General features: G+C 51.0%; 1 protein-coding gene across 10 annotated transcripts in view; it reads left to right on the top strand.

The window, feature by feature from the left end:
* Nucleotides 1–19,415, top strand: part of RXRG (retinoid X receptor gamma) — a 142,649-nt gene that overhangs the window by 38,989 nt on the left and 84,245 nt on the right. For 8 of the 10 annotated variants that reach the window (XM_073221193.1, XM_073221192.1, XM_073221190.1 and 5 more), the window contains one exon: nt 4,334–4,440. The gene's annotated coding sequence lies outside the window, so the exon portion shown is untranslated. Of the gene's footprint in view, nt 1–20; nt 144–4,333; nt 4,441–19,415 lie in introns of those variants that run through there. The other 2 variants (XM_073221198.1, XM_073221199.1) reach the window with 2 other exon arrangements.

The following is a 19,415-nucleotide window of genomic DNA, read 5'->3' on the forward strand; positions in this document are numbered from 1 at the left end:
CTTTGTGATGTCAGCAGGCCCAGGAGACTGCCTGGTGAGGACGGGAGAGCTCTGCCCCTCCTCCGGGGTGGTGTAGGGTTCTTGTGGACCTCTGTAAGCCAGCTGACTAAGGGACCCTGGGCCAGTCTGCGGCGTGGGGTGAGGTGTGTGTGTGTGTGTGGGTGGGTGTAGCAGAGGATTAGGTTAGATTGGAGCCCCTAATCCACAGGCCACAGAGGAACATGGAAGTCTCCAGCCCAGTTCCCTTTTTTTTCTGATGAGCAAAGTGACTCACTTAAAGTCAGTTCTGAGTGGCTCTTTTCCTTGGGAATCGAATGGGTGCCATTTTCTAGTGGTGTTGGGAGTGGATGGGAAAAGGGGAACCTCCCTTGAAGTGAGGCCGGGCGAGTTCCTCTGATAAGGTATTACTCTTAAGACTATTTTCCCACTTTGCATATGATCCTGTCTGCATTTGGAATACATATGTGTACTATTAATATTTAAAAAATCTTTTGAACAAGTATATGCTACTCCCCTAAAAACCCAAATGTATAAAAATATCTGAATGCAGTATGAACTTTCTTAACATTTGTTTTCTCCTAGAACTTTAAAAATGATGAGTGCCTCTTTCGTGCTTCCAGTATGAGTTTATATTTATCAATGGCTTGAGGGGTGATGGGGGGTGATCTTCTGGAGGGAGGGGTGGAGAGGCTGGAAGCTTAAGAGCTAAGACATATCGCCCACTCCCTGGAGGAAGGCAAAATGAGCAGAGATGAAAAAAAACATCTCAGGAGTTAAAATTCATATTTGGGGGGGGATGGGAGTTCATTCCTTAAAACATTCATATATAACTCAGCTGTGAATATTAATAAAATACAAAAATCTATATTTAGCTTAGCACAGTGCCTGGCACCTGGTATATAATAAATATTTATCGAATGAGTGATGCGTGAATGTCTCTGGTGGCTTGCCTCTCTGCCAAGAGGGAAATTAATAAACTAGAGTGGATCTGCGGCCAGTCAGCTAATGCTCAATGGTGTTTGCTGGCTCAGCCTTCCTGGGGTGACCGGCTGTGAATTAAGGTGATGACCGAGGAGTGTTTACCAAATTGGAAGTGACCTTATTTAAGTAGAAATTTCAAACACTTAGAATAATGACCTGAATGGTAGTTGTACTAATAGAAGCAGGATTTTATTGATAGGGGAGGCCCCTTTCCTTATAATTAAAAAGCTCCTGCCTAGATCTTACATGATTGCCCAGGAGAGGAATTTGGTACATGAAATCCACAGAGAAGAATAAATTTCCGAGAAGGTCGTTGCTCTGGGGGCTGGGTCAAGGGTGGCAAGTGCGCTTTATTTGGAGCAGCCTGTGGGTGTTGTCTGTTTCCTTTTGAGGAGAGCTGATGGCTGACGGGCCTGCCAAGCCTTGTGGGGCAATTTTACTGACATTCCGCCTTGTCTTGTACGCCATTCCCCCTCCCACTCTTCCTTCCCTCGTGGCACCTGGGTCTCCAGGTTGCTCCATTTAACTTCCAGCCTCCTTATGCAGGAGAACTTTCTCAGGACAGTAGCCTCAGGCCCAGATTCACTTGTTTGGTCACATGACTGCACATGCTCTCACTTAGAAAAGCTGTAGATAAACAAAGCGCCCCGATGGTCATTGACAGGCACGGCCAGTTGCAGCTCTCTGGAGCATCACCGTTTCAACAAAGCATCATGAATGGCTCCCCTCAAGGAACAGTCCTTTCGCTTACGGCAGTTGTGTATTTTTTGGTCCTGAAGTCTGAATACCACACGCTAGTTTCAGCTCTGCCAGGTTAGACTAGATCCCTGGAATCTGTTCCTCATTTTGAGATGAGTAAGTATTTTTTAGGGTGAGTAGACAAGACAAAGGAAAATAGGGGATGTAGCCATTCCCAAACTACGTGATCTCAAACAGAAAACATTTTTTTTCCAAGGAATATCATTATTTCAGGAAAACAACATAACAAAATGCATGTGCATTTTTAGCTGTATCTGATAAAGACACTGCTTTGGGAAAAAGTTCTGGACTAGGCTGTTTTTCTTTAGTGGAGTTGTTTACAGCCTCTGGGCTTTATTTTTCTCATCTATACATTGCGGGAGGTGGACTAGCTAATTTCCAACTCCCCTTAGGCCTTCCGAGTTCCTACCCCGCAGGAAGGGTTCGGGTACCCCACAGCGAGCCCCGAGGGGAGGGCTCAGAGGAGAGCCTTCCCAGTCCTGATCACACCGTGCAGCCCAGCTGTCCGGTGGCTGCAGAAACAGGCTTTGTGTTCCCCAGTGAGCTGCCCATGCAGCTTCAGCAGCAGCTGATTGCCCTCAGTGTGTCATCTGTTTTCTCAGCCCACCTCTGCCCCTTAGGTGGCATGGCCAGTGTGCCCACCCACCCGGCAGCGCAGGTGGGTATCCAGTGAGCACACTGAGAAGCCCTTGGGATCAGTCCAGCCTCTTCGGCTGAGTCTGGTCTGGAGCAGGCTTCTATTTTTAGCTGCATCTGATAAAGACACTGCCTTCCAGTTTAATGAGCCCTCTCAGGTACTGGTGTGCCTCCAAACAGCTCTTGTGATCCAGAAGACAGAGGGGCATGCCCCTGACAGTGTAAAAGGAGAGGGCAGGGTGACACAGAGCAAAGTGGACACAGCGGGGACGCTCGGTTTCTCACTAGGAAGCAGTGTGACTTTGGACTCCCAAGGCCTTGATTTCCTTTCTGTAAAACAAGGCAGATGCTCTCTAAGGGCTCTCCCCAGGTTAAAGTGCCCTCAAGACCCAGACTATGCAGGGAGAGGACAGATGTTTGGAAGCTTTAAGACTCAAGTCCTCGTGGACAGAGATTCGAGCAAGTACATAGTGCTTGGTGCAGTGTAAGTGACCTGTAGACCTTAGCCAGCAAATAGTCCACCCACACGCATGGGTACCAGTGCTAAGGTCAGAGTAATTCAGGCATAATTTAATTTGTTCATGAGGAAAACAGCAGAACAAAATGCATGTGCCATTTTATCAAGTTAAAGCTGCTAGTGGGTTAAACTCAGGACTTAAATGGAGTCAGCAACCTAGGGGCACCTAAATCAGTACTTTGCACCCCTAGCAGGGAATTTAGTGGACTTAAGTCTAAAGAATGTCAAATTTCAAGGCCTTTGGTGTAGGAGCCACTTATGGTATCCAGTTCACTCCCGAGTTTTGGCACTGCCTGAGCCATGTTCAGCAAGGTCTTCTCAGCGGGTGCAGGGCTCGGGGCAAGGGCCATGGAAAGCAGGTGAAATGAACAAGGTCGTCAGCCTGGAAGAGACAAGAAGTCCTAAAACATGCGGGGAAGGTTGGGGCCTAAGGGCCAAATACACATACGAAGCCATCTATACGTGAGCCTTGGGCCTGTTTTTAGAGCCGGCAGGAGCTGTTTTTGTCTTTTCCCTCAGGCTGCCTGAGGCCCTGCTCAGGAGACTGGCCCGTAAGAGGCGTGTCAGAGGGAGTCACTCCAGTCTCTGTGTCCCCGGGGCCCACATTATACATTTCTGCAGCTTTCATTCCCAGGTCTCCACGGGGAGCCTTGAAATTGCGTACCATTTGGGGGGATTGGAGCACGTTTTCAGCTCATCACAGGTCTATGTACTGTTTCCTGTGGCTGGGCTTATGGGCAGCGGCCACTATGCCTGAAACACACATCATGACTTTGCTGCGCCCATTGGTTGGGAAGGAGACACGGACTCTGCAGGTCTCAATGTGGGACTGACGACTGTGCTGCCGGACGTGAGAGTTGAAATGAGAAGCCCTCACCGGGTGGCTTTCGGCACATGCTTTATCTTTTGCAGGCTTTAATTTCCTTTTGATAAAACAGGGCTGACAAATGCCACTTTTCCAGGGTTATAAAGATAGGGTTTGATTTAGCATTACACAACATCTACCGTGCACCACCCACCCTGTGCCAGGCATGCGATCCAGCAACCCAGCGAGGCACAGAGCATGGCCCCGTTTCACAGAGGAAGGAAAAGCCCTAAGGGGGGCCTTCTGCCCGAGGTCACAGGGCAGGTGAGTGATGACGTCACTTTTGGTCCAGAAAGGTTTCCTCCTGAGTACAAGCCCTTACTGTCAAGTGGTCCCACCACATGTGTGAATGCCTCAGAAGGCTCTTTTTCTTTTTACAGGCCACGTGCTGCAGTAAGTTGTCCCCTCCTAGCACAAAATGGTACTTTGACTCAGACCAGATCAAACCACTGCTATTATGTGATGTTTTTATGCCTTGGGGTTCCTTGTCTTTCAGAAGGCATGTGACACTTTTCAGCTTTAAATCCTTAAATTCACCTTTGAGATCATTTTGTATAATTTTCTTCCTTTTGCAGGCAAGGAAGCTAAAGGAGAAGCAGCGTGCCCAGGCTCACTCAAAGGACCAGTGGCTGCGCCAGCAGCAGTTGGCTCACTGATGCCCTAGGTGGCTCAGATTCCCCAGGTAGGACTTCCTTCCCGGATAACCCGAAACGTACTGTATCCACTGGGCAAACCGTTGCTTGCTTATCAATGCCCCTGACGGTACAGAACCGCTCCAGAGGAAATCTCTCCATAATCAAGTTCCCATCCCCCTGGCCTGCTCTTCAGTGCAATGTTGGATACCGAAAGTCAAAGCCGCGGTCTCTGGGTGGGCGTGGGGGGTCTGTGCCTCACAGAGGCTCATGGTGGGCAGGAGGAGGACGGAAGGAAGTTGAGTCTTGTCTCTCCTTCAGTGTTCCTTGTGGACAGATGTTCAAGAGAACATGTAATGTGGCAGGTAAAACCTTTGAGTTCTACAGGCAGGTGTTAGAGGGTTCTCTATCTGCTGCTGTGCAGAGGGGCCAACTTGGCACTTGATTTGGAAATTCATCCTGAGTGAGGCTGGAGACAATGTGTCTAAGTTTCAAAGGCTTCCTGGTGTCTCCCAAAGGCAGTTCATTGTTCGGAAGGCTGGGCTGTCAGAGATAAGTGGAACGATAGAGGTACCCCATCATGACATTCCTGAAAGGACAAACGGGAAAACGGGTAGGGGGGTGGGGAGAAGCCAGGAGCTCAGAGAAGAAAGCTCTACTGCAGGCCTTGCAAGGAGCGTCTCAGCACCTCCCATGAGAGCCCACAGCCCCCTCCCATGGGCAGGATCTTCCCGGAACCTCACTCCCGGGACAGACTGGAAAGGGTCCCTGTGAGGCCCAGCCCTGGCCCGGGAATGCCGAGCTGGGGGAGGGCACGTCACCACGCAGGCTGACTGTGATCAGGGCTTTTGCTCCGTCCCCAGGTGTGCCCTCTGTCTGAACTCCTCTCCGCAGGAGCCCTGGGAGGGCAGAGGTGGGAAGGCAGCTGCCTCCCCCCGGGTGTCCTCAGGTCAGTCTAAGTACCAGGCAGGATTGCCAATTGGTCACAGGCTTCAATGGCCTCTGCTTCATGGGTCTCGCCGTCTTCCTTCCGGGAGACCTTGCTTCAAAGGCCTCTCCACTCCCCAAACTGCAAAGGGTGAAAGGTCAGAAAAACGCCTGTGAGGAAATCCTGGATCCTGGCTGGCCCGTCCGCTGTGTCGGCCGGCCCCTCGCCTTCTCCCTGCTCCCCACTGACAGCTGCCACGCGGCGCAGGGACGGGCCACGCTGGCTTTTCTCCAAGGTAGATTCTTTTTGCTGTTGCCCTAGTAACAGAACTATTAAACCAACCTCCAGCGTCGGGAGTATTTGTCCCTGGTGAGGTGATGTCTGTCGCACCCAGCCTTCTCCCTCCCGCTCCCGCCACTGGATTCAGGCCCCCCTTCACCTCACACCTAGGCCGATGTACATTCCCTCCTTGGTCCAGTGCCTCCCGCCAGGGCTGCTCTCTGCTCGCACCCAGCCTTCTCCCTCCCGCTCCCGCCACTGGATTCAGGCCCCCCTTCACCTCACACCTAGGCCGATGTACATTCCCTGCTTGGTCCAGTGCCTCCCGCCAGGGCTGCTCTCTGCTCCGCAACACCCTTCTGCAGGCTCAGAGATGAGATTCCTGTGAGTTGCTGGCCGAATTCGCCATCAGCCTGGCATTCAAAGCCCCCTGTGATGGCGGCACCACCAGTCCTGAAACCCGCAGTGCTGTCCGGGCTTTAGCAGAGCAGGCCGTGGCCATGGCAGCAGCAGGGAACAGATCTGAGGGGAGCTGGCTAGAAAATCCATGGGGCGCAGGTAGTGACTGGCTGCTTGGGAGGCTGTACAGTGTAATGTTCAAGCATATGTGTGTGGGAATAGACTGTCCATAAAATTTTAGCTCTCTTGCTAGACGGCTATGTGACCTTGAGCAAGTTTCTTAGCCTAGGTCTCCATTTCCATAATGCAAAGGGAGATAATGGTAGTATTTTCCTCCTAAGGGCTTTTCTGCCCAATTAAAGGTCTCCTTAGCTTATCATCTTTGAATGTGGAGATTCCCCAAGAATGTTGGCTGTGACGGTGAAGGTGGCGGAGAAAGGGGGGAGGGTGGTGTGTCTTGCTGATGGGTTTCAGCCCCGGGCAAGTTCACTATGGATTCAGTGTGACCAAAGAAAATGACAGCAAACGCTCTTTGGGGTGAAAGGGTTTATTACCCGGCTTGTTCTCTGGCAGTAGGTCAAGCAAGCACTGGAGTCTCTGCTTCCACCCAGAGCCCTGGGCAGGGCTCCCTATATAGCTTATTGCCTGAAGGTGTGGAAGCGGTAGCCTAGCAACAGGCCAGTTACATCATCAGGTGGGTTAAGTTCACTGAGGATCCTGGTCATAGGAGCCCCAACTTCCCCCCAGGTGGAATGAGAAATAGAATTGAGAAGGCCTCCTGATTTTGATGAGTGGCCGGAAGTGGTGCAGATGGAGTCCAGGTGCAGAGGCAGCAGGTTTGGGAGGACAGACGGCGCTTCCACTCGGGGCTCGTTGAGTTTGAGGTCCCAGCTCACTTCTGTGGTTTCTCCCTGAGTGCCCGCACTACGCTAAGCATATTGCATGCCTTCTCTCCTACATAATTCTCACAACAACCCCTTGTGTTTATTACAAATATTATTAATAAATAAATATAATAATCATCAATAAATATTATTAACACATGAGGTTAAGGAACTTACCCACAGTTATCAAGTGGTAGAGCTGGGATTCGAATCCCGTGTTTGTGCCTCTGAGGCTGCACACTTCGCCACTGCAGACACTGTCTCCTGAACACCCAGCGTCTTTCTTTACCTTAGGTGGGTGCTTTTAGGGCTGAGTGGTCTTTGGGGACCATGATGGTCTGCACGGCTTCCTGCCCCCTCATCGGGGGTCCCTGCAGGTAAATTTGGCCCCTGGGCTTAGGGACTTAATTTGTGACATGTGCTCTCTCCAGTTTATGCTCAGGGTCGGTGACTCCGGGCTCACTGCTCGCCTTGGTCTCAGTGCCTCATTCCAATACCCACCTCCCCCCCACCCCCACAGGGGATCCGTGGTTTTGAAGTGCATTAGCATCTCTGAGCCTCAGTTGCTTCCTCTGCACAACTTAAGCAGTCACGGAATTGCAGTGAGCATCTAAAGAGACAGATGTTCCTTGAGGAGCTCGGCCACCTCTGATTTCTCGTAGCATTCCCAGTGCCTGGCCAGTGCCGGGCACACACCAGGCAGGCGCTCCGGTCCCTAAATGGATAGAAGACCAGCTGGGGGCATATTGGCATATGCTGATGTGTGTGATGCCGGGTCCACCCCTTTTGTTCAACTCCACTGAGACTGCTGTCTTTTCCTCTGACCCTGCTGTCCTGGGTGGTTACCCCGATTTATTGTGCTTTGGGGATGACTTTCTTTAAACTTTTGACGTCAGCTCAACCGCAGTGGTAGATTTGGGTTAGAACACTGGTGCTGGGTGTTGGGTGTGTGCCCGTATAGGTGGGGGGGGGATGAAGAGGAGATGGAGGTGGCAGGTGTGGAGGGACAGGGGCGCAGGTAGCATCATGTTTCCCCTGCAGACTTGCTTTATGATGGCAAAGATGTTCTAAGAACCCAAAGGACGTGAATTGACCCGCCGCACATGTGGAACCCAGGTGCTGTGGGGAAGTCCTGGAGACCAGTGCGCTGAGGTGCAGGGGCGGGCCTTCAGCAGGCGGGTAGGTCGTGAGGGTGGGGCCTCATGGCCCGGATGAGCGCCCTTACAACGGGCCCCCAAGAGCTCCTGAGCCCCCTCTGCCGTGCGAGGACCCACGGAGCCTGAGGTCCGGAGGAGGGAAGACAGTGAGGACAGACAGTGACTCGGGGCTTGCTGGAAGAGGGCCTCAGCCAACCACGCTAGCGCCCTGTTCTCCTTCCTCCCAGACTCAGAGCTGCGAGAAAAACATTTCTGTTGTTTGTAACCCACCCAGTCTGGTGCAGCAGCCCAAGCCGACGGAGACACAGGGAACGATGAGTTGGTTTTTAACAGTTTTCTGTTCTTCCGATAACAGTGCTTCAACATGGCAACTTTTAAATAGATTTTCCCCCCTATCATTCTGGGTATTTACACTTTCAATAACCTGTATATGGATTTAATGCTATTTAATTAAGCCCTAAACCTATAAAAATGCCCATTTAATACTCAGAGTAAACCCTTGACTCATTCCCTCTGAAGATAAACAGGTGAGATATCTTCTTGAGCTTCGAGTTCTGAGATAATTAAGATTAGTTGCCATAGAGAGACAGGAACGCATTAAAATGTATCACACTTCTCATGTTTAGGAAATCCATGCAGTTAAATGTTCAGGGCCATCAAATGTACCCAGACCCAGATACCTATTAATCTGCTGCCCACCCAGCCTCTAGAGCGACCTTTCTCTGTCAGGAGAGCTTTCTCATCGCTCCACTCTCCTCAGAAACCTTTAATGGTTCGTCGCTGTCCTGTGCACAGATGAAGTGCAGTCTTCTTAACATGTGATGCTCCAGGCCTTTTAGCATCTGACCGACCTTCCTTCCAAGCTCGTGTGTTACCGTCCAGCTGCAGAGGTGTCTGTGGGCGCCCGCTGGCCCTTCCAGCGCACCCAGCTTCTCTCCCGCATTCACCCCGTGGTTCTTTCTCATTCTCTGTTGGCATTGCAAGCTGCTGCTCACCCTTTGAGACCAGTTCAGGTTCTGCACCCAGTTAAAATGCTAGGCCTTTGTGGATTCCTTTAGACAATGACTCTAAGCTTTTTTGGACTTTGAAATTTTATGACAGTTCTCCTCATATGTATCATATTGTACATTTTCCCTATACTAGACTATGAGCTCCTGGGGCCCAGGGATCTATTTGTTCTATGAATGCTTTATATTCATATAATGCTTAGTTCATAGTAGGTCCTTGTTTCTGAAGGAAACTAGTTAAATGCATTACTTAGACTGTGAACAGTATGTGCTATGATGTTGTCAGAGATTTTTTTAAAAGGAGTGAGTTATCTGGCCCTGCCCCTTACTTCAGTGCTGCGTCTGGAAGCTCCACAGTGCCCTGTGGCAGGACTGTCCTTGCGCGCCTGGAAGCGCTGGCACGGAGCTCAGCCCAGGCCTGACTGCTCCTGCCTCTGTTAGCTGGTAGAAAGGTCAAAGTTAGAGGCCACAGAATAATCCCTTCACGATGCCATTAGCATCGTAGAACTGTTCTGAACACTCAGAATTGGGGGGTCTTATAACTTGGGGGCTAAACACGCACCTGGGAGTTCAGTGGGCCTGACTCACCAGCCGTGCGACGCGACCTGCTGAGCTTCTCTTCCTGACTCTTATCTGTAAAATGGAAACCATGTTTGATTCCTAAGGTGGTTTTCAGCATAAATGAAGTACTCAGGCCATGTGATTAACAAGGTACACAGGCAAGTGTTTAACAAAAAGTAGTAGCTATTGTAGATTTTATAGTGGTTGTGAGTTACTAATGAAATATATAATAGCAGGTTCTAGTAATACAATAATGTGAGTTCCCCCAAAGAAACAGCAATGGCAGAAATAATTAGCAATTTACTGGTGAGTTAGAATATGCTTTGTTACCAGCAGCTGTCTGAGGTATTGTCAGAGGTTAGAGCCAGTCAAGGAAGATTCCAGAACTGCTTTGCTAAGGCTGCCAGAGGGAAGCTGCTCAGATACCTGTGGTTCAGAGCCCTGAGGCATCAGTGGGTGACCATACCGGACCAAACCATCTGGCCTGTGTTTGCGTAGGGGACCCAGCTATGCCAATATAGACCCGGGGTGCAGTCACATGACACTTACCCAGTGCAGGCAGCCTTGCCCACAGCACGGGATCGTGTGAGACCTTCGCCCCTGCCCTGTGTGGGAAACTCTTGGCGATGACCTTTTTGGGAGCATTACATGAAGCCCCCGTCTGAAGCTACCTCCTGAGCCCCTCAGACCTGTCATTCCCAAAGCGGACGGGTCATTTTGACTGCGAGTACGCATGAGGAGGTAATGTTTGTGAATAAATCCATAAGAAATTGAATCCCATCTCCTTGGTGTATTTTCAAACACGCTTCTCTGTCACTGTGCGTTCCCAAGTAAAGTTGCTTTATTTAATGTACATTGCTTTTACAGTACTTTGTTCTCTTTTTCAAAGGTGAGAGGTCTGAGTCAATTACGGTACACCTACTTCTAGAGCATGGGAAGGAAATTGTGTGCACTGGCGTCTGCAGAGGAGGCCGAGGCCCGAGGTGACAGGGATATCCCTAAAGGCCCCGGCAGGGCTCATGGGCTGGCCTCAGGCCCTCGGGAAGTCCGTGAGAAGCAGTGCACCTGCACAGCCTAAACCCTTCTCCTTCTCCTTCCTCTTGCGTCAGCTCCCCTGAAAACAGAGCACAAGGGGAGTGGCAGGCAACCTGGGTGGACTCGGATGGGAAGCTGCTGGGAAGAGCCTGGAACTGGGAGTTTGGGGGCCTGAAGTTTGTTCCTGGCGCTTCCCTCAACTCACTGTGCAACCGTGAACAAGTTCTTCACCCCTGAGGCTTCTGTTTCATCATTTGTGATGCCAGGGAGCTCTGTCTTTGGGTCTCAGGTTCTTTGGAGCCAGGCCAGGGCCAAGCGGTGGGGTGGGAAATAGCTCCTTGACCCTCTACGAAAGGCACATTCCAGCTGTCCTTTATGAATGGCAGTGCCCAGGCTAACGATGCGCTATCCTGAGGCTGGCGCAGCGTGGAATTGGCAGCCTGGAGATCTGCAGTGGGCAGGAGGCACGGGGAGATGGCAGTGCTCTGAGCTCCCTTGGGAGGGGACGGGAGAGGTGTCCTGCCACCTCCCTGCAGCCCGTCGGAACGGTGTGTTTGCATGAAATCAAGCTCTGGGCTTTGGTCTGGGTAGCAAGGAATGTCTCCCAGTAAAACAAAGTAGAAAAACCACACTTAGAAGATGTAGTGGTCTCCTTTTGGAGAAATCAAGGTGGACTGGATGAGTCTGAGGACCTGGGAGGGCAGCAGGGGAGGCTGAAGGGTTTCATCAGTAAGGCAAAGCATGTCTAGTTAGAACAACGCAAGTGGCAAGACAGAGAGGATTTTCTCTTGTTAATTGAAAAGGTAGTCCATGCCCATGGGAAGGAATTCAAACAGTTCAAAAAAGCATCTCTGAGAAGTTCCCTTACATCCTGCTCTCAGCCTTTGGTCTGTACTGCAGAGGCAGCCCCCCGTGGTACCGTGGGGGCCCCTCCAGAGGCCTTCTAGCCGTTGTCTGCACTCTGCGTCCTCACCAGCCATGTGGCTTGGAGATTGTCCAAAGGCCCCAGGGTGGGGATGTGCCTGGCGAGGCAGAGGAGCAGGAAGGCACGGCTGGGCAGAGCAGGTGCTGGGTGGGAGAGGAAGTCAGAGGAGGGCGGTGGGCATGCCCGCCGAGGCCCTGAGGCTCTGGTGAGGAGTTCGGCTTTTATTCCCAGTGACATATGTAGCCATGGGATGGCTTAGGCAGGGGGATTGTAGCTGACGGATGTTTTTAAAAGATCCTCTGGCTGCTGTGTGGTGACAGTCTGTCGAGGGGTATATGAGTGGGACTGAGGGGTTCCGGGTGCGTGTGGCCATGCTCGGGGAGCAGGGGACAGCATCTTGGCCTGGTGGAAGACTTATATTTGGGGAGCAGGGCCACAGAATGCGGAGTACTAGGCAAAGGGATCAGGGACCCAAGACCTGTGGCCTGAGTGACCAGTGGATGATGTTCATTCACTGAAATGCGGAGCCTGTGGGAGGAGCGCCGGGCATCAGGGGCCGCTTCCGGCTCAGCGTGTTAGACTCAGACGCCCATTTCATGCCAGTGTCCACACTCAGAAGGCCCTGGATGCATGAGTCTGTCAGGCACAGCTTAGGTTAGGGATGGCGATAGAAATGTGGGTGTCCTCAGACGATGGTTTAAACCCTGGCCCTGATGAGCACCAGAGAGCCAGTGCAGAGAGAGAATGTGGAGACACGCCAGCCCTGACCCCCGCCCTCCGGCATTCAGAGGTCAGGAGGGAGAGGAAGGGCCATCGAGGAGACTGAGCAGGACAGACAGCGAGGGAGGGGGAGAACGTCAGGGTGCCGTCTCCTGGGGCCTGCCTGGGGGGTGTTGGATAATCCCTCCTCTTTTTCGAGTCTGCGCTACATTCCATGTACAGCTGCAGCATAGCTTGTTTAACTAGTCCTCTGTGCACTGGTGTTTGCACTGTTACCAGGCTTCTGCTGGGTAACAGCGGGTAGTGAATGTGGCTGTGCTCGTCAGGAGAGCCGGGCCAGGCAGTCGAGGGGCTGGTCAGAGAGCTGCCCTCTGTAGGGCAGAGCCTGGAGCCCTGGCCCGTGAGAGTGCCCTGTGCGCGCACGGGAGGGCTGCTGCGGGGGCCAGCTGCTGGGAGCAGGCGGGGCTCTGGAGACCCGTAGTCCCCACCACTGCGTCACAGGCAAGAAACAAAGGCGCCTGGGACACAGCCACTCGACTGGGTGCCCACCTGCGGCAGAGCTCCCCGTGGCACGCCGAGGATTCCCAGGGATCACTCCCTCAGGCGGTGGCTGTGTCTTGAGTGAAGGCAGCGAGGAACAGGTGCACGAGCAGAGATTTGGGGCCGACCTGGAGTGAATCCGGGCTCCAGCTTCTCCTAGACGGATCGGAGCTCTGCAGTCCGGACTGTGTTTTTGCACCGATGATCTCCCGTCACAGGCGATGTGACGTGGTGACACCTGTACCCCGCCGGGAGCAGACGGCTGGAACCCCCTCTCTCCCCGCCCCTCTTCCCCTCTTCTTTTTCTTCCTTCCTGTGCAGTTGTTACAAGAAACTAGATACTTCCTCACAAACCTTGAAGGGAGCAAAGACCTCAGAAAATGAACCAAAGACAGTAGTCTGTGTAATTTAAAGCTTTTCGTTGTTCTGAAAATAATGTCCTAACACAAATGTCGCTAAACCAACTCTGAATGTGTTAGAGCCGTCACTTTCAGAGATGGGTGATGACGAGAGCAAGACAGGTTAAGGAAGACAGGAACCCTTTAAAAATAAAAATCCAGTTTTTTTAATATAACACCCTTTTTTTCTTGATTATTAGGCTTTTTGCAAAAACATGGAAAAATATAGAAGTTATAGAAGTAGAAAGAAGAAATGAAAATACCGTAATGCAGAATTCCATAACCAGTAGTCACATTTTGGTGCATTTCCAGTCTGCTCTCTGTGTCGGTCTGGATATGTGCCACTCAGATGGCCCTTGTGAAGGACCTTCCTCCCGCCATCAGCTCCTTCTGGACTGGTCTCCGAACTCGAGCAACTCCCCAGGAGGGACTGAGCAACGCCATTTCTCAGGCAGTCTCCCCTCACGTTGCTGGTTGCTTTTTATTTGGCTTTGGGACACGTAAAAGCTTTATATTTCCATGTAGACAGATGTATTAAATTTTTTCCTTTGTGGTCTCTTCCAGTGTTTTTATGCCTGAAAAATCTTTCTTCATCCAGAGATTGGGCAAAGCTTCAACTGCGTTTTCTCCTTTTGCTAATAGTTTCATTTTTTTATATTTAGCTTTTTAATCCATCTGAGATTTATTTTGTGTTTTGATGGCAGGTGAAGGCTCTAGGTGGAGTTATTCCTGAATAATTATCCTACCACCATTAATTGCTCGACCAAAGGCAAGTTACTCAACCCCGTTTTTACTTTCATATCCCTATTTAGAGAGAAAGTAAATCCTGCTTCACAGGGTTAGGCTGAGGGAAAAACTGAGGTCATGGACACGAAAGCATTTTAAAAGTGTTATAAAAATGTTGGCTTTTACAGTTGATATCAAATGAGAAAATAACGTTTGAATGAGTCCTCGTGTGGTGTGGTCCTGGCCCAGTCCCCTGATGAAAACCGGCCCAGACAGGGCTGGCTCCCTGGATCCCAGCAAACCAGGACTACTCGGACCCACAGAAAGGTTTTATGACGTCAGAGGTGATTTCAACTGTTGACTGTTTCTAGTGAGTACAGTCCAAGGGCACATATGTTTAGGGGTGAGGAGTGAGGGAGAGCGCCAGCCTGCGTCAGGGTTTCTCCTCGGGGAAAGTGGCCAAAGCTGTCCGTAAGTAGACAGTACCTGATGAGGGGCAGCACTTGGCTATTCTTCTCTGAAGCCCCAAAGAGCCGCAGAGAAGGTGGGATTCGGGAATCATTTAAACGACAGGAGACACGTGGCTTGGCCTGGTGAGACGGAGGGCGTCCAGGCACGCGGGGGCCGCTGTGGAGCCGGCTCGCGGGCTGGTGCAAGCCGGGCTCAGACGGCTGAGTTGGACTGTGCTATCTTGGCGCGGCTAAGGGTTCAACCCTTCCTTTAGACAAGAAGAGAGATGTCTTGTTTCTCATCAGAGGGACATGCAAAAGTCCTCAGGTAGATAGAGCTGCTCTGCACCACCATGAGACCAGCTGAACACTTAACGTTATAAAGAAGGCTCTTCAAATGCAACCATTTCAGCTTCAAAGCCAAATTATTTACTGACTTCTTTTCTTCCTCTCTTTCAGTCTATCTATGTGATTAAAATGTCTAACAAGGAAGGGCTACAGAAGGTCTGCAGTTTGATGGGACCCCTAAGAGAAGGCCTCCCCTCAGAAATGGTAGCAGGGAAGCCTGGGAGAAGAAAAATAAGATGGAAATATGTTCTTTGAAGTTAGGAATTCTGACTCCTTCACTTTTGAGTGAGTTAGGGAGCTTAGTGCAGGGGGTCGGGCATAGCGGAGCGCAGCCTAGAGAACAGCCTTGGTGCATCAGGAGCTAAGGGGGTGCCCTGCAGCGTAACTGGTGGTGATCGAGTCACGTGAAGAGTGGGCACGCCCTGGTGAGGGCCCCTTTCCTGGTCAGGACGTGGATTTGACGTGGCCTCTTAAAAGCCGGTGACCCGGACAGCTCTTTTCATTAGGGGGCAAGTGAAGCACATTTTCTCTGGCTTCGGAGCCTACTTTCCCGTCATTCCTCACCACGGGGTGTCCCTCCTCGCCGGGCAGGCCGACTGCTGGCGCTCTTGAGCTGAGCAGGCCCTGCAGGCCCCTCCTCTGTGCCCTGGTTCTTGCTGCTCCTCGCCGAGGGCTCTACTCGCTCCCCCCCCCCCCCCCCCGTTGGGGTCCTCTTCTCTTCCAGGCCCGAGTGTAGCTTCTATGGTAAAGCTGCCTTGAAAAGCCCTTCCGACGTCCCTCCTTTCCCAGCAGCGACCCCGAGTCTGAGCTCTCCACCGGCTGTCGGTGCCTGACTGATAGGCACTCACACACTCTGATGTACAGTCAGTGTTTTATATATAGGCATTTAAATCTCCAGCTAGAATAATCTATTTCTTATTGTCTGAGGCCTAGTTTTGTATTTATTGTCTCCACCCCACTCTCCCCAGCCCTGACCACAGACAGAGCTTAGCACAGATCTGGCCCCATACCAGGTACCCAAAGGTTACTTGGCACTTTGATGATTTCAGAACATTCCGTGAAGCTCATCTCTAGCTGAATCTTGGAATTTTATTCTCTTTGTGATGCTAACAAGGCAGGAGCTGAGGCAATGCTCAGTTTAGGCTTAGCACTTACCTCCTGGTAAGGGGAACAAAGTGGTTGCTCTGAGGGTGGATCACCAACCGGTCAGTGGTCCTCGTCCAGAGCTCTACTGGCAAAACTGGCTCTGTGGATGTAGAGTCCACTGAGGCCTGACCCTGTCCTCTCTGTGCAGGCTAAGTGTGCGGGACAAGGGCACTGATGATTACAAGACAGCATGGTAAATATTATAACGGAGGAATGTATACGCGGCTACAGGAGCCCAGAGAAAGAGCATGTGAATGAGGCTGGATTGGGTGGTCAGGGAAGACTTCTTGGAGGAGGTAGTCTTCCCCTGAATTTAGATGCAGAGGCAGGGAGGAAAAGACTTTGTTGACCATCATAATCTGAGTCAGGAAAGGGTGCTTGGGGGGTATTAAAAAGGGAACTTTTGTAAAAGAAAGTTGTTTTACAAAGAGGAAGCACTGGGAAGTCAAGGGGATTTAATTACAACTGGCGCAGGAGCAGGATTTGAAAAGCGGTGGGAGGCTCACAGGAACCTTAATTGCCGAGAAAAGTTAAGAGGAGAAATACGACAGAAGTAACGGGCCTGTCTGTGCATCACGTCTGATCTGTCATTTTCTAGACAGGCACTCTGCCTCCTGCCTCCTCGACTGGAGAAAAAAAGATCCTCCAGCTGTTAAGGTGAAGGTACCATTTAGGATGCAGAGACGGGACTTGAAAGTATTCCTTATTCCTTTTAGGGAAGAAAAGGTCCATTTCGGGTTACCTCATTGTTAAGAAGAATTATCAGCATTTGTTCGGTGACAATAATGTGTGAAGTGCCTGAAAGAGCCCTGAATTAGGCTGAATAATTCCGTCCTTCCTCTAGAAAATCAACAACAGCTTGCCTGGTTCCTCTTCCAGTTTATCCTGCGGCTTTCCATTCCTTTGGGAGTCCAGGAGGGTGCTTATTTTATGAGCTTTTGTACACCGGCCCTTCTGTATTCAGAGACAGTGTCCTTGTGTACATTCACCTGGGTCTTTAAGATTAATGCAGTATGTGGGAAAGTGTGTGAAAGGATACAGCATTAGCACCTTTTGTAAAGTGGCCACATGTTGAAGGCATCTGGGAAAACCATAAAACACAGCATGATCAAAGCATTAGTGATAGATGCCGAGGCAGAGAAGAGGCCAGCTGAGAAGGATGGAAGTGGACCCGACCTCGTGGGTTGTCCATCCAGGGGTGGCTAGAGAGAAGGCCTCATTTAAGGATGAAGTTTTCGTAACTGGTAGAGCACAGAGGTGCTGGGGGAACGAATCTGCTGGTACACACGAAAGAGAATCAGTGTGGCTGGGAGAAGGGGCTCCACACACACGGTAGGTCTGACCATCTCCAAGATCCTGCCCAACTTAGACTCTGATCCCATGATTCTCTGAATAGGGACTTGATGAGATTTTTTTCAGCCTCTATTTAATCTCATAGATCAAGGGAGTACTTGGATATATGTTAAAAAAAATATATATGGATGGTTTTACATTTATATATATAGCTATATATAAAACTGAATTATATTTTAATACTATATTTGCTTTATTTATATAAATTTATACATACATAAAATTTTCATGAGCCTCAATAGTTCGTGTTTCATAGTCCCTTACAGTCTGTGGGGGCTTCATCGCATAGACTATTGGTTGCCACAGTGATGCCAGGTAACAAGCCCCCGTGGAGTCTCAGTGGCCTACAACAGTAAGTGTTTGTTGTGCACATGTCTGGAGGTTTGCTAGGTGGCTCTGCCGGTCCTGGCTCAGCCTGCTGGTGTAGCTGGAGGTCACTAGCTGTCACTTGATCTGAGATGGTCTCATCTGAGGGGACTTGGGTGACTCAGCCCTGGTCCATGTCTCCTGTCTTCCATCACGCTAACCCAGGCGTACTGTCACTGTGATGGCAGAGGTGATAGAAGAGGCACAAGAGAGTGACAGCAAGGCCTTCTGTGCTGGCCAGGGACTGTCACAGGGCTGAGCTTGGCGTCAAGGTGTGGGGAAATGTGCTCTGTTCCCTTTGTCGGAGGGACTGTCAAGTCAGCAGGGAAAGGGTGTGGAGTTATACACTTTGAAGGTATAAACTTAGCAGGCAAGGGAAAATAATTGGTGAAATCACAGCAGTCTGTCACACAGGTATTGCCTCTGCAGATTTGTCTGTTCCAGACATTTTATGTAAATGCAACCATACAGTACATGGCCTGTTGTGTCTGGCTTCTCTCACGTGGTAAAGTCAGAGATAACCACGATGTCAGAGAGTCAGAAATGGAATTGTATCTGCTTAGACGCAAAGGACCAACACCTGCCACCTTGCCAGTGCAGGAGGAGACAGGATAACCATGGGGAACAAGGACAGGAATAACACTCCGTGTAACGGCAACGACTGAAGACCACGTGGGCGCCCCAGCCCGTTCTGGGCTGGGTAGCCATGTCAGGGGGCACAGAGGCCCGGCTGTAGGTTGGAGTGGGCGCCCTCTGCCAGAACCGCTCACTGGCCTCCCCTCCCTGTCTGGCCCCCAGTGGCGGGTCGGCTCCTGGTTGGGGTCCCTGTGGGGGGCATGGAGCAGGCACAGGGTGTCTGAGCCTGGCCCTGCATCCGGGCCAGACTGGGAAGGGCCCACTCAGGCTCAAGTTCCCTGGGCCCCAGGGGCTCAGGGAGCCGGAGCAGCACCCCTCACCAGGAGGCTTGGGCAGAAGTGCCCGGCTGAGCTCTCTGTCTCTGATGATGCTGGCGCACTGATGGGGACACGGCCAAACTTCAGGTACGTGCCCGAGGCCACAGTTTCTTCCCCACCAAAGTGATGGTTCAGTTGTGAGGCCACTGTCTACAAGGCATTTCAAAAGTTCATGGATTTGGTTTGTTTACTGGAAGTTGAAATAAAGTGGGTTTAAAAAAAAAAAAAGACTCCCTGAGTAGCTCCTGTGAGCAAAGCCTAGGGCTGGATACTCTGTTAGTATAGGTGCCTATGAGAGTCACTCCTAGCTAGAGTGTGATGAAAATAGATTTCTCACTCCTGGGAGACTGATTCTGGGGTGTGAACAGGGCCCCGTGTCCTGTGACTCTAGCAGGCATCCTTAGGAGATGCCGATGTCATCAGTCAGAGACAAGTTGGCAAAGCACAGACAGGATAATCTCTCTCAACTTTTAAAGTACCTATGAATCCTCTGAAGACCTTGTTAAGATTTAGAATCTCATTCAGGAAGTCTGGGATGGGGCCAGAGAGTCTGTATTTCTAATAACTTCCCAATTGGTGCTGATACGTATTCTGGGGACCACTTTTGGAGTGACAAGGCTGTAGGGCATACAAGGTGAAGGACAGAACCCCTTGGGTCAGCTTGGGGAGCTTACTGCCAAGTACAGAGACTGCATGCAGTGGACCGAGTCAGAGTGAAGTGGGCTCACTGCCCCGGCAGAGACCCAAATGTAGTGTAGGTGGAGGTACCACTCTTCCCGCTGTGGGCCTCATGGCACGTTCACGAGGAGACATCCAGGAAAAAGTGGCGTGTGCAGTGTTCGATGAACTGT

Source organism: Manis javanica, chromosome 14, assembly GCF_040802235.1.
Source record: "Manis javanica isolate MJ-LG chromosome 14, MJ_LKY, whole genome shotgun sequence".
NCBI lineage: Eukaryota > Metazoa > Chordata > Mammalia > Pholidota > Manidae > Manis > Manis javanica.